The 14,315-nt window shown below is 42.2% G+C and overlaps 1 protein-coding gene across 1 annotated transcript in view; it reads left to right on the plus strand.

Annotated features, from left to right (window-relative positions):
• MROH5 (maestro heat-like repeat family member 5) overlaps positions 1–14,315 on the plus strand; it is a 72,315-nt gene that overhangs the window by 40,000 nt on the left and 18,000 nt on the right. The window lies entirely within an intron of this gene.

Genomic DNA, 14,315 nt, shown 5'->3' on the forward strand with positions numbered 1-14,315 from the left:
TCCTCATCAACAGACACTCTCTTCTCCTTCCTGCCCCTCCACAGACCACCCCGCTATGTCCCCCAGAGACCATCAAAGCCCTCTCAGGTGGGGCTGGCTTTTTTCTCATAGCCCTCAGACCCCTGCAGCTGGAGATGGGCTAGGGTCCTTGTCACTGCTCACTGCTCACTGCCCTTCCTTCCCAAAGTCCCAGCTCTGCCTCCCAAGTCCTCAGTCCATACCCCCTGCCACTTACCTACTACGCACCTGTCCTGGATGGCCCCTCACTCCAGTCAGGGACACCCCCAGCTCACTCCCCATGCCTGACTCCTGGGGGATTTCCCTGTCTTCCCCTCACCCTGACTTCTCCAGGCCTGGATCTCCTCTCTCCCAAAGACCTTGTCTTCCATCCCCCACAGCCACCCACTCCCCTGCCCATCCCTTGGTGTGACCATCACCAGCTTCAGGCACTCCCACCTTTACAGCTTGCCTCCAGACCCAGCAAGCCTTGCCCCCAGGACCCGCCATGCACTGCCCTGCACCCGTCTTACTCCCCCTTACCTGTCCTCACTGTCACCCTCCTTCTAGCCTGGGGTGCACCTGGTAGTGAGACAGTGACTCCCACACACACACAGGTCCCTGGTCCCAGCTGCTGGCCTTGCTCCCATTTCACTGAACACTTAGAAGCCAACAGAACAGGGGTGTCCTAAGCTCCCAGAGCCCGAGTTGTTTCCAGGAAGATGTCTAATTTCCATGTGGGAACACACCTGTGGTTCTGTGAATAATTTCTAGTTTTACTGCACTGTGGTCAGAAAGTGTTGTCTGTAAAGTTTTCACCTTATGGAATTTACTAGTCTTTTAAACGCTTTCTGTGAATGTCCCATTGGCACTCAAGAAGGAGGTGTATTTTCTGTTATCAGGGTGTAGAGTCTGAGGTACCGGCATATCTCAGGATATTACAGGTTCAGTTCCAGGACACCACAATAGAGCAAGTCATATGTGCCTCCGTGTTTCCCAGTGCACATAAGGGTCCTGTTCATACTATACTGTGGTCTATTCTGTAGGCAATAGCATTATGTCTTTTCAAAGAACCTTAAAAATTTAAAACCTACCTTAATTTTAAAATGCTTCAGTTCTAAAAAATGCTAATGATCATCTGAGCCTTCAGTAAGTTGGGACCCTCTTGCTGGTGGGTGGTGAGGACTGCTGACTGATCAGGGTGGTGGCTGTTGAAGGTTCAGGTGTCTGGCAAGTTCTTAAAAACAAGACAACGATGATGTTTGTAGCATCAATGGACTCTTCCTTTCCCGAAAGATTTCTCTGTACCATGTGATGCTGGTTGATAGCATTTTGTCCACAGTAGAATTTCTTTCATGTTTGGAGTCAATTCTCTCAAACCCTGCCACTGCTTTATCAATAAGAATATTGATAAAGAATATTCCAAGATCCTAAATCCTTTGATGTCATTTCAACAGCATCTTCACCAGGAGTAGATTCCATCTCAGAAACCACTTTCTTAGCTCATCCATAAGAAGCAGCTCTTCATCTGTTCAAGTCTGATCATGAGATTGCAGCAATTCAGTCTTCCGGCTCCACTTCTAATTCTAGTTCTCCTGCTATTTCTACCACATCTGCAGTTACTTCCTCCACCAAAGTCTTGAGCCCCTCAAAGTCATCTGTGAGGGTTGGATCAACTTCTTCCAAACTGCTGTTCATGTGGCTATTTTGCCCTCCTTCCCATGAGTCACGAATGTTGCTAATGGTATCTAGCATGGTGAATCCTTTCCAGAAGGTTTTCAATGTACTTTGCCCAGATACATCAGAGAAACAACTATCTATGGCAGCTACCCTCTTACAAAGTGTATTTCTTTAATAATAAGACTTGAAAATCAAAATGACTCCTTGGTCCATAGGCTGCAGAATGGATGTTGTGTTCACAGGCAGGAAAACAACATCAATCGCCTTGTACATCTCCATCAGAGCTCTTGGGTGATAGGTGCATTGTCAATACGCGGTCATATTTTGAAAGGAATGTTTTAGTTCTGAGCAGTAGGTCTCATCAGTGGGCTTAAAATATTCAGTAAACCATGAAGCAAAGAGATGCATTGTCACCCAGGCTTTGTCGTTCCATGTCTAGACCACAGGCGAGTGGATTTAGCATCATTCTTAATTAAGGGCCCTAGGATTTTCAGAATGGGAAATGAGCATTGGCTTCAACTTAAAATCACCAGCTGCAAGGCCAGGCGTGGTGGCTCACGCTTGTAATCCCAGCACTTTGGGAGGCAGAGGCCGGTGGATCACGAGGTCAGGAGATCAAGACCATCCGTCTTTTCTAAAAAATACAAAAAGCTAACCGGGCATGGTGGTGTGCGCCTGTGGTCCCAGCTACTGGGGAGGCTGAGGCAGGAGAACGACGGGAACCTGGGAGGCGGAGCTTGCAGTGAGCCGAGATCGCGCCACTGCACTCCAGCCTGGGTGACAGAGCAAGACTCCGCCTCAAAAAAAAAAAAAAAAAATCACCAGCTGCATTAGCCCCTAATGAGAGTTAGCCTGTCTTCTGAAGCTTTGAAGCCAGGCTTTGACTTTACCTCTGTAGCTATGGAAGTCCTAGATGGCATCTTCCAATAGAAGTTGGTTTCTTTCTTCATTTAAAACGTGTTGTTTAGTGCAGCCACCTTCATCAGTGATCTTAGCTAGATCTTCTAGATAACTTGCTGCAGGTTCTCCACCAGCACTTGCTGCTTCATCTTGCACTTCTATGCTATGGAGATGGCTTTTTTCCTTCAACCTCATGAACCAACCTCTGCTAGTTTCCAGCTTTTCTTTTGCAGCTTCCTCACCTCTCTGAGCCTTCATAGGGTGGAATAGTCAGGGCCTTGCTCTGGATTTGGCTTTGGCTTAAGAGAATGTTGTAGTTGGTTTGATCTTCCCTTTAAACCACTAAAACTTTTCATCCATATCAGCAATAAGGCTGTTTCACTTTCTTCGTATTTGTGTGTTCACTGGAGTAGCACCTTTCATTCCCTTCAATAATTATTCCTGTGCATTCACAGCTTGGCTCACTGTTTGGAACAAGAGTCTTTGCTCTGGGCCTATCTTGGCTTTCAACACGCTTTCTTCACTGAGCTTAATCATTTCTAGTTTTTGATTTAAAGTGAGAGAAATGGGACTCTTCCTTTTGAATACTTAGAGCCCATGTTAAGTTATTAACTGGCCTAATTTCAATATTGTTGTGTGTCTTGCGGAATAGAGAGGCCCAAGGAAAGGAAGAGAGATGGGGGGACAGCCAGTGGGTGGAGCAGTCAGAACCCACAACATCTATGGATTCAGCTTGGCACCTTATATGGGCGCAGCTCATGGTGCCTTAAAACAATTACCATAGTAACAGCAAAGATCACTGATCACAGATCACCATAACAGATTAATAATAATGAGGATGTTTAAAATAGTGTGAGAATTACCAAAGTATCACACACAGGCATGAAGGGAGCACACGCTGCTGGAAAAATGGCGCCAACAGACTTGCTCAATGCTGGGTTGTCACAAACCCTCAACTCGTAAAAAATGCAATATCTGCAAAGTACAATAAAGTGACGCACAGTAAAACGAGGTGTGCCTCTCTATGTACAAGGTTTACCTTGATTGTGTTGTCGAGGTTTTCTACGTACCTCATTTCTGTCCTCTTGATCTGTCTTGGACTGAGTGTGTATTAACGTCTCACTAAAGAAATGTTGGTGTGTCTCTATCTATACTTTCAATCCCTGGAGTTTTACTTCATGAACGTGGTTGCCATGTTATTTGGCACATACATATTCAGAAGTATTCTATCTTTATGAACCATGACTTTTAGCATTGAGATGCCCTACTTTGTCATGCTTAATGCTTTGGGGACTTGAATCTACTTTATCTGTTCAGAATCATTAACCCTGCTTTTTTATTTTTCCATTTGCCCAGTATGTATTTGTCTACTTCTTTATTTTAGCCTTTGGGAATCCCTTTGTTTTAGGTCTCCATCTTATATACAGCACAAAGTTTGTCCTGATCTGTGATCCAAATTGAAAATCTTTTGTAATAGGTGAGTGAAGCCTCTTGATATTGATGCAAATGATATGTTTGGTCTGTCATGACATTTTGTAGTTGTGTGTATTTCATGATATTTGCTGTTTCTTTTTCTACAAGAGGTGCATTCTTTACTCTTTAACTTCAATTTTGTTTTAATCTAGGAAATGTATTTTTGTCCTAGTTGTTACCTTTGTGCTCCTAACCTATTTTAATGCCCTTAGTCCCCATTTTAGTATTCAGCCCTTTAACATCAGGTTTACTTTTTTTTTTTTTTTTTTTTTTTTGAGGCAGAGTCTTGCTCTGTCACCCAGGCTAGAGTGCAGTGGTACAATCTCAGCTCACTGCAACTTCCATCTCCTGGGCTGAAGCAATTTCCCTGCCTCAGCCTCCCAAGTAGCTGGGATTACAGGCGTGCACCACCACGCCTGGCTGATTTTTGTATTTTTAGTAAAGACAGGGTTTTCCCATGTTGGCCAGGCTGGTGGTCTTGAACTCCTGACCTCAGGTGATCCACCCACCTAGGCCTCCCAAAGTGCTGGGATTACAGGTGTGAGCCACCGCACCCGGCCAGGTTCATCCTTTTTATTTGATACTGATGCAGGGCAGGTGAGCCCCAAAAGTGGGACTTACCCCAGGAAGGTTCTTAGCTTTGCCCAGGAAAAAATTCAAGAGCAAAGCCCATGGTCTTAGACAGCAACTTTTATTGGAGCGGCTGTGCACAGCAGCAGAGGGGCTGCACCCTGCAGAGCAGGGCTACCCAGAGGCAGTGAGCCCAGAAGAGCAGCTCAGAAGCACTTCTGCAGTTAATGACGTGCAAATTACGGGGTAGGTTATGCACAAATTCTTAGAAAAAGTGTGGTAACTTCTGGGTCATCAGGTCATTGCCGTGGAAAGAGGTAGTAACGTCCCTGTGTAGCCACGGCAATGGTAAACCGACATGGCACACCCGTGGGCGTACCTTATGGAAAGGTGGTTCTGCGCCATCCCTATGATAGCTAGTCCTCAGTTTGGTCCTGTGCCCGTGTCCAACCTCCTACCCCAATACTCTTTCATTCCCACTTGTTTTCTGCACAACAATCAGTGAGATTACTCTATTTTCCTCTTTCTGTCTCCTTTCTTCTCCCATTTTTCAGTTACATATTTGTACTTTGTCAAAACATTTCACATTCACACTCTACTGCTCCACCCTCATCTCCACACTGTGTCTACACACACACCATCAGTTCCCAGCCTGAAGTTTTCCAGTCATCTTAGTCTAAAGAAGCTCATCCTCCAAAAGACTCAGAATTCTTTAGGTCCTTTTATGTTGAAAGTTCTTTATTTGAAGAATGGTTTGGCTGGATATAAAATTCTTTGTTCACATTTTCTTTTATTAAGTATTTTTTAAATGCTGTTTCATTGTTGCCTTGCGTTGTTTTTTAAAAGTTAACGACAACAGGGGTGTTTTGGCGTTGGTAAGTTATTTGATCTTTTTGCCCAGAGACTTTAAGATTTTTTTGTAGTCTTTGAAATCTAATCATTCAGTAAGGAAATGTCTCACAGCTGATCATTCTGGGTTACTGTTCCCAGGCGCACCTGGTACATCCTTTGATTATGTAGATTGAGATTATTTTTTTTCAAGAGAATTAAATCGTTTATTGATTACACATGTTACTGGATGATACCCAAGCTTCATTCCCATCTATAGTTTTATCTGGTACCATTATTCAATTTAGATATATTTCATAGGACGTGTCAATGATCTTTTTTTTTTTTTTTTTTTTTGAGACGGAGTGTCGCTCTGTCGCCCAGGCTGAAGTGCAGTGGCTGGATCTCAGCTCACTGCAAGCTCTGCCTCCCAGGTTTACACCATTCTCCTGCCTCAGCCTCCTGAGTAGCTGGGGCTACAGCCGCCGCCTACTCGCCCAGCTAGTTTTTTGTATTTTTTTTTTAGTAGAGACGGGGTTTCACTGTGTTAGCCAGGATGATCTCGATCTCCTGACCTCGTGATCCGCCCGTCTCGGCCTCCCAAAGTGCTGGGATTACAGGCTTGAGCCACCGCGCGTGGCCAATGATCATTTTTATAACCAATAATTCCATGATTTTTGCTTGGGCCATCCCTTTTAATGGTGAATTTCAGGTCACAACAGTTACTATCAGTTCAACTACACCAAGGTCTCTGAAGACAATGACGTCTCCACCCAGGCTTCACCCAAGGTTGTATATAAATTCCAAATAGAACCTGGCATCCACCACCCTGAAGGAATTCTAACTTCACACTGTTGGGGAAATTTACCAAGATGGCTTCAGAGTAGACTAACTTTACACCGCACATTAGAAAAAAAAAAAAGACATTTATTCAGCATCACAATCAGACTATTTCACAGTCAACAGCATGGGAGCAAAAAAAAAAAGAAAAAAAAATTACATGAAAACCCTTTGTTGGAATGCTTTATGCTTTCCACAGAACAGAAACTAAAATAACCTGTTATACAATTAGTCACAAATACAGTCCTCGAGTTTTTTGCCCATGCATATGAGTATTGGTCTAAAACATGTCTTTTTTGTAGCAGCGAGACCCTGCCACCACTGTGCTTGGCTGAGTTCACAAATCTGCTGTAACCTGTAGCTTCCCTGTCACTTCTCTGGCTCTCCTCTCCTGCTAAGCTTTGTTTCCTAATTAAAATCTTCTGCCACTGCCATAGCTACTGCTGCTACTGGAACTGCCATAGCCACCTTGATTTCGTGGTTTAGCAAAGTACTGGCCTCCACCACCATAAGGGCCAGAGTTTCTGCCTCCAAAGTTTCCTCCCTTCATGGGGCCAAAATTTGAAGACTCATTGTTGTAATTGCCAAAATCCGGTAGGTTCCACCATCTCCAAAATGACTTCCATCATTACCAAATCCACTATAGCCATCCCCGCTGCCACCATATCCACCACCACCACAGCTACCACCAAAGCCACCATGACCACTAAAGTTTTCTCCATGACCAAAGTTGTCATTCCCACCAAAATCACCTGCACAACCACCACCAAAGTTTCCGGAACCACTTCGACCTTTTTGGCTGGATGAAGCACTCGCCATTGCTTGCTTTGACACAGTTTTCCCAACTTCGCAGCTGTGGCCATTCGCAGGACGGTATTTCTGAATGACACCTTATCCACAGAGTCATGGTCGTCAAAGGTTACAAAGGCAAAACCCGTTTTCTTGCCACTGCCTCGGTCAGTCATGATTTCAGTCACTTCGATTTTCCCAAACTGTTCAAAATAATCCCTTAGACGATGTTCTTCTGTGTCTCCTTTAATGCCACCAACAAATATCTTTTTCACAGTTAAGTGGGCACCTGGTCTTTGAGAATCTTCTCTTGAGACAGTTCTCTTTGGTTCCACAACTCTTCCGTCCATCTTGCGTGGCCTTGCATTCACGGCGCGTCCACCTCCTCCACAGTGGCACATGTGATGAACCAAAGCCCTGGAGTGTTTTGTTTGGGTCCCTTATGACCACACAGTCCGGGAGCATTCCCCATTGCTCAGAATGGCTCCTCAAGGCTCTCATCTGTTGTTTCAAAGCTCAACCCTCCAACGAAGAGCTTCCTCGGCTGTTCGGGCTCTTTAGAAGACTCTTACTTAGACACGATGGCAGGGAGAAGAGAGACTTTAACAATGCTTCTTCAGGGGTGTCCATGGGCAGAAGAAAAAAAGAACTGAGAATTTTTTGAGGTTGTTACTTCTGGAAAATTTTCTTGGTTACAGTTCTCTTTTGTTTTGTTTTGCTTTGTTTTGTTTGAGACGGAATCTCGTTCTGTCGCCCAGGCTGGATGGAGTGCAGTGGTGCAATCTCGGCTCACTGCAAGCTCCATCTCCCAGGTTCACGCCGTTCTCCTGCCTCAGCCTCCTGAGTAGCTGGGACCACAGGCGCCCACCTCCATGCCCGGCTAATTTTTTATATTTTTTAGTAGAGACGGGGTTTCACCCTGTTAGCCAGGATGGTCTCAATCTCCTGACCTCGTGATCCGCCCGCCTCTGCCTCTCAAAGTGCTGGGATTACAGGCATGAGCCACCGTGCCCTGCCTACGGTTTTAAATATTAGTCATGTTCCATTGCTGTTTTTCTTCCTCAGGGACTCCAATAATACAAATGCTATTCCTCCTGTCTTCCATTTTCACTACTTTCCCTCTGATCCCTTTTACTTTTTCTTAAATTCACTTTAATTCTCTTGGTTGCTTTCCTTGTTTTCCTAAATGCCCCTTATTAAATTATCATTAGAGTCTTATCTCTCTCAGACACCTTGTAATTTTTCTTCGTTTCTGAGATAATTTTTTTATCTCATCCATTTCTTTCCTGAAGTCAATCAACTCTCTTTTCAGCTCCTGTTGGATTTTTTTGTCCTTTTTTGAATTCATAATTCAGGTAGTTTTCATATCTTTAAATGCTTATTTGAGCATATTTAATGACACATAGAATGAATGTTGTCTTAGGGTATTTTTCCTGCATCGTCAATTTTCCAGGGGGAGTTCCTTATTTTGTGTGTGCTGATTTTTGTTTTCTCATTTTTTACAATAATTCTATGGATCTGTTCATTTTGTTCCTGCTCATGTTTCTGTTCTTTGAGGGTTTTATATGATTTTAAGTTCAATGGCACCCTCTTCTGTCAATACAGCAAAGTCCAGATAATTTAATATACTGTTTGGGTGGTAAACAAAAGGATTATGGATCCTCCAATGTTTTGGTTCCATTTCCATTGCAGAGCCCTACCTTTTTCCCTTTTACCTCTTTCCCTATCACTACCTAATCTCCAAAGGATACCTCTGCTTTCTTTTTTGCCCTTTTCTTACCCAAAATCTGTGCATTTTGAAGACCGCCCTCCAAATCTGGCATACTTTTAAGTCACTTCTCTGTGATTGGGGCTCTGACACTTGAACTTTTTTTTTTTTAAGACTTAGGGTGGACTTTGTCTTCCAGAAGGTGCTTTAGGCTTTATATCAATCTCAAGCCCTGTTGCTAGCTCCTCCCTTCCCTCTTTCCCCCCCCCACCCCCCGCCCCGTTTCTCTCAGCCTGCCTTTATCACAGTCTTATGGTAGAACGGATGAGGCGGGAGCGGTAGAGATTTCATGCTAAGGTTGACACTCTTCTCTTTCTGCTTAGAGTAATTTTGAAGTTTGGGAACTCTCTGAATTTGCACTGGAGTCACAGTTTTTGTGCAGTTTTATTTTCCTTCTTGTTTTTTTTTTGTTGTTGTTGTTGTATCTCAAGGAAATTTTCGGAGGGGGAGACCTAGGCAACAGGCATCGTCTTCAGCTACCTAGAAGTTTACAGTTCTATTTTATTGCGTTGGAATTTTTATCTTATTTCCTCAATTCTAAGAAGCATTTTTTTTTTTTACATTTTAACATTTATGAAGTCAGGGTGCATTTTACATTTTAACATTTATGAAGTCAGGATCCATTTTACATTGATGGTGCCTTACACCTGGATTTATGTAGTTTTCTGCCAGTCACATGGGGGCACTGTTAGTTTGAGACCACTTTAAATTTAAAAGTCTCTGCTTGAGATTTTATTGGGCCACATTGGTGGTGTGAATTCAGGCAGGTTTGGGTTCAAATTCTCAGGATATCCGTACCCCTTCCCACTTCCACCCAGTATGCTGACTGAAGCATGAAAGTTTTCTCGATTTTTCTTCCTGCAGGGCTGAGTTTTGCTTATTTATTTTGATCACCCTTAAACTGTACATGCAGACCTTTGGGTCCCAGCTCTGTGTTGGGGTCTCCTATAAGACTCCCATCTTGGCCTTTTTTTCTTTTTTAGAAGTACATGAAACAATGGTGGGGTATGTCCTAAAAGTATAAACAGAATTGTACAATATGTAGTCTTCTAATATTCTTCTGTTGTCTGGCTTGGGTGTTTGTTTGTTTGTTGAGACAAGGTCTCGCTTAGTTGCCCTGGCTGGAGTGTAGTGGTATAATCATAGCTTATTGTAGCCTCAAACTCCTGGGCTCAAGTGATCCTCCCACCTCAGCCTCATGAGTAGCTAGGAGTACAGGCATGCATCACCACACCTGGCTAATTTATTTTTTTTGTAGATATGGGGTCTCATTATGTTGCCCAGGCTGATCTCAAACTCCTGGCCTCAAGCAATCCTTCCACCTTGGCCTCCTCCCAAAGCGCTGAGATTATAGGCATGAGCCACCATGCCCAGCCTGTCTGGCTTTTTTTTTTCCTCCAATATGATGTGTCTAAGATTCATTTTAACATGTTGTAGTTCATTCATTTTTGTTGCTGTATAGTATTCCATTTTATGAATGCCAATTATTCTTTTTACTATAGGTCAACATTTGGGTCTTTTTACTATAGGTCAACAATTTCCTGTTTGGTACTATGGTTAGCAATGCTGCAGTGAACTTGTTTATACATGTGCCTGGATGTATACAAGCTCTCAGTTTCCACAGTGTGTGCATCTAGGATGGAAATGCCTGCATCATAAAGCTATACATATATCCAACTCTAATACATAATGCAAAATGTTTCCAAAGAGCTTGTACTGATTCACACTCTCAGCAGTATTTTTTTTAGAGTTCCTGTTACTCTGCAGTTTACTAACACTTAGCATTCACTTTTCAGCCAGTAATCAAAGTTTTAGTCACTCTGGTGGTGCTATTAATCAGCATTGTGGTATTCGTTTCCACTTTCATGATTAAATAGAGAAGTTGAACGTCTTTTCATGTCTTTTTAGCCTCTTTGGTGATATGCCTATTCAAGTATCCTGCACACATTTCTATTATGTTGTCTGCCGTTGCTAATTTGCGTTCCCCTGGCTCACCCTATCTAAGGTTCATCATTCCGTTGCTTTCCTTTTATTTAGTTGTATTGCACCTAAACATATTCCCAAAAGTACTTTATTGTTTTTCTAATTTCATATAAATTATAACTCCATATAAGTTATAATGTTTATATTTTCATGTGAAGGGCATTATGTTGCATATACTTGTTGGAGATTTCCATTTGCCTGCTATTACTATGGTTTTTTAGAGTTTATGTTGTCTAATATTAAGGCTCTAGTCATATAATAACACCAGTTTTCTTTTGTTGATACTGCATAGTATGTCTTTTTCCAGACTTTTGCTTTTGCTATTTCTACATCCTTTTGTTTTAGATGTGTCTTTTGTAAACAGTGTTTAGTTGGGTTTTTAATAGCCTGACGACCTTTGTCTTTAATTGAAGCACCTATTCAATTTACATATAATATAGTTGTTTATATATTTGGGATTGAATTTACCATCTTTACTTTCCTTCCAGACCAAAAAACAGAACCTTCAGTCTTCAACTGACTTAACACACTCCCAAATTTAATGCCCTTGTTGTTTAATTCTGTATATTTTTAAATCTCACAAGTCAATATGCATTTAGAGTTGCCCCCATTTTCACTATTTTCTTTGCTCTTCATTTCTTTTTAAGCCTCGCACCCCTCACCTGAGGCCATTTTCCTCCAACCTAAAGCACATCCTTTAGAACTGTCTTTAATTTGGGTCTGCTGTTAGCAAATGTTTTCAGTTTTTATATGAAAATGTCTTTATTTCATCTTCAATCTTGATTAGACACTTCACTGGGTATAGAATTCTATGTTGGCAGTTATTTTCTTTCTGCACACCAAGCTAACATCCCACTGTCAACTGGCTTCCATTGCTGCTGTTGAGAAGTCAGCTGTCAGTAGGACTGCTGCTCTTTTCATGGTTCTATGTGCTTTTTCCTGTGACTGGTTTTACAGTACTCTAGTTTCTTCTGGTTTGGGAAAGTTTGTTGTTTTGTTTGTTTTTATTTGTCTAATAAGTCACCACAGTGTGTCTAGGAATGGATTACTTTATGTTTATCCTGTCTTGAATTCCTATTCTGGAATATTCTGGTTCTGGAAGAATCCCAGCCATTATCTCTCCACATAGTGCTTCTCCTGCATTCTCTCTCACTTTCCTTCTAGAGCACTCATTAGGCACATGTCAATATCTTGCCATATCCTCTATTTCACTAGATCACTCAGAGCGCTGTCAGGAACAGATAACACACTCAAATTGGTTGAGCTGGAAAATTTAATAAAAGAGCTATTGGACAAGGGTAGAGTTTAATGTGATGGACGGGGGAAGGGCCAGTGCCCCAGGAAATGTAACAATGCTGAATCATTGCCAACTTCTAGAACTAAAAGGTCAGGGAATGGGAGTCCTCCCAGAACCAAGGATGTCTATATGGCTAGACCACGGGACAGATGGACACAGCAATCCTGTGGCCACCCACAGGGAGAGACTCTGGGGTATAAATACCCTGACTTTCCTCCACTCCCACCTTCTGACCTCCTGCTAGTGCTTACCATTAGCCAAGTCAACTGGAAGCCAAAGGTCAAGAGAGCTTCTTGATGCAATCTATACAGGTCAACTTCCTGGGGCATGAGGCAGGATGGGGAACAGCAGAGATTATATCTGCAGGGGCAAGTGGAAGATAATCAGCACGATTTCTTACTTCCTTTCCGCTTCCCCATATTTGTGTCCCTCATTGCTGAATTCTGTATAATTTATTTTGAGTTATCTTCTAGTTCACTAATTCTCCTTTAACCATGTCAATGTGGTGTTAAAGTTTTCCACTGCATTTTTTTATTTCAGATTCGGTATTTTTTATTTCTAAAATGTCATTTTGGTTCTTTTTCCCACCTGCTCTATCATTTATAGTTTCCTCATCCCTGAAGACATTTTTAAGCTTGTCTTTTATTTCTTTATTCATAATCAAATATTTGTTTTATAGTTCATGCCTGACAATTCTAATATCTAAGTTTTCAGGTCTACTTTATTTGTTATTCTTACTGTATGTTACCAATGGAGTCTGCCTTCCTTATGTGTCTGATTATCTTTGACTACATACTGGATGTTGTTTTGGGGGGAAAAAATGTAGAAATTATTTGGGGCCCAAAATTAAGGTATTATGAAGACAACTTGTCTTTGTCTCTGTCAAGCACCTAAGGATACTGCAGCCCATGATTACGTTAAGCCAAATCCAGTGCTTCAGATGCCCTGGATGCCCCCATGAAATTCAAACGTGGCTGAAATATGCTTGAGTTTTTTCACATCCACTTAGGCACCAGCCTGGAAGTGGCAGAGGGTCTCCTATGAGATTAACCACGTTGTGCAGCCTCTGAACTTAGGTCTCTGTCCCTTCATCCCACAAGGCTGTCAGAACAAAGGATCTGATTTTCCAGAATTGTCAGATGCCCCCAGGACATCAGTAGCTTTCCTGCTCCCAACCCCTCAGGGTCATCATATTCCCCATATGTTGGCCTTGCAGTTTCTTACAGTCTCGTCATCTCTTTAATACTCTCAGGACCCTTATTTTTTTTTTTCTTTTTGAGACAGGGTCTCACTTTGTCACCCAGGTTGGAGTGCAGTGGCACAATCTCGGCTCACTGCAACCTCTGCCTCCCAGATTGAAGCTATTCTCCTGCCTCAGCCTCCCAAGTAGCTGGAATTATAGGCATGTGCCACCACACCTAATTTTTGTATTTTTAGTAGAAATGGGCTTTCACCATGTTGGCCAGGCTGGTCTCGAACTCCTGACCTCAAGTGATCTACCCACTTCTGCCTCCCAAAGTGCTGGAATTACAGGTGTAAGCCACCACGCCCAGCCTACATATTTATATTTTCTCTAACCTTTGTAGTTGTTTTCGATGGAGGAGCTGATTCAAGTAGCTTAGTGCACCACTACTGGAAGATGAAGAAGTCTTCTCATTCGCTTTTTTAAAAAACAGATTTATTGAAATATAACTCACATACTATACAATTTGGCCATTTAAAGTGTACAATTCAATGGGTTTGGCATATTATGTTATTTTTTAATTGTAGTAAAATACGTATAATATAAACTTTGTCATTTTATTCACTTTTAAGTGTATGATTCAGTGGCATTAATTATATTTGCAACTGTTGCACAGCTATCGCCACTGTCTAATTCTAAAACTTTTTTATCACTCCAAACAGAAACTCCGTAACTATTAAATAATAATTCCCCATCTTCCCCCCCTCCCCATAGCACTTGATAACCTCTAATCCACTTTCTGTCTTATGAATTTGGCTATTCTCAACATTTCATGTAAGTGGAATGATACAATATTTGTCCTTTTGGGTCTGGATTATTTCCCTCTGCCTAATGTTTTCAAGGTTCATCCATGCTGTAGCATGTATTGGAACTTCATTTCTTTTCATTGCTGAATAATAATCCACTGCATGGGTAGGCCATATTTTATTTATTCATTTATCTGTTGA

Source organism: Colobus angolensis, unplaced genomic scaffold, assembly GCF_000951035.1.
Source record: "Colobus angolensis palliatus isolate OR3802 unplaced genomic scaffold, Cang.pa_1.0 Scaffold17, whole genome shotgun sequence".
Lineage (NCBI taxonomy): Eukaryota > Metazoa > Chordata > Mammalia > Primates > Cercopithecidae > Colobus > Colobus angolensis.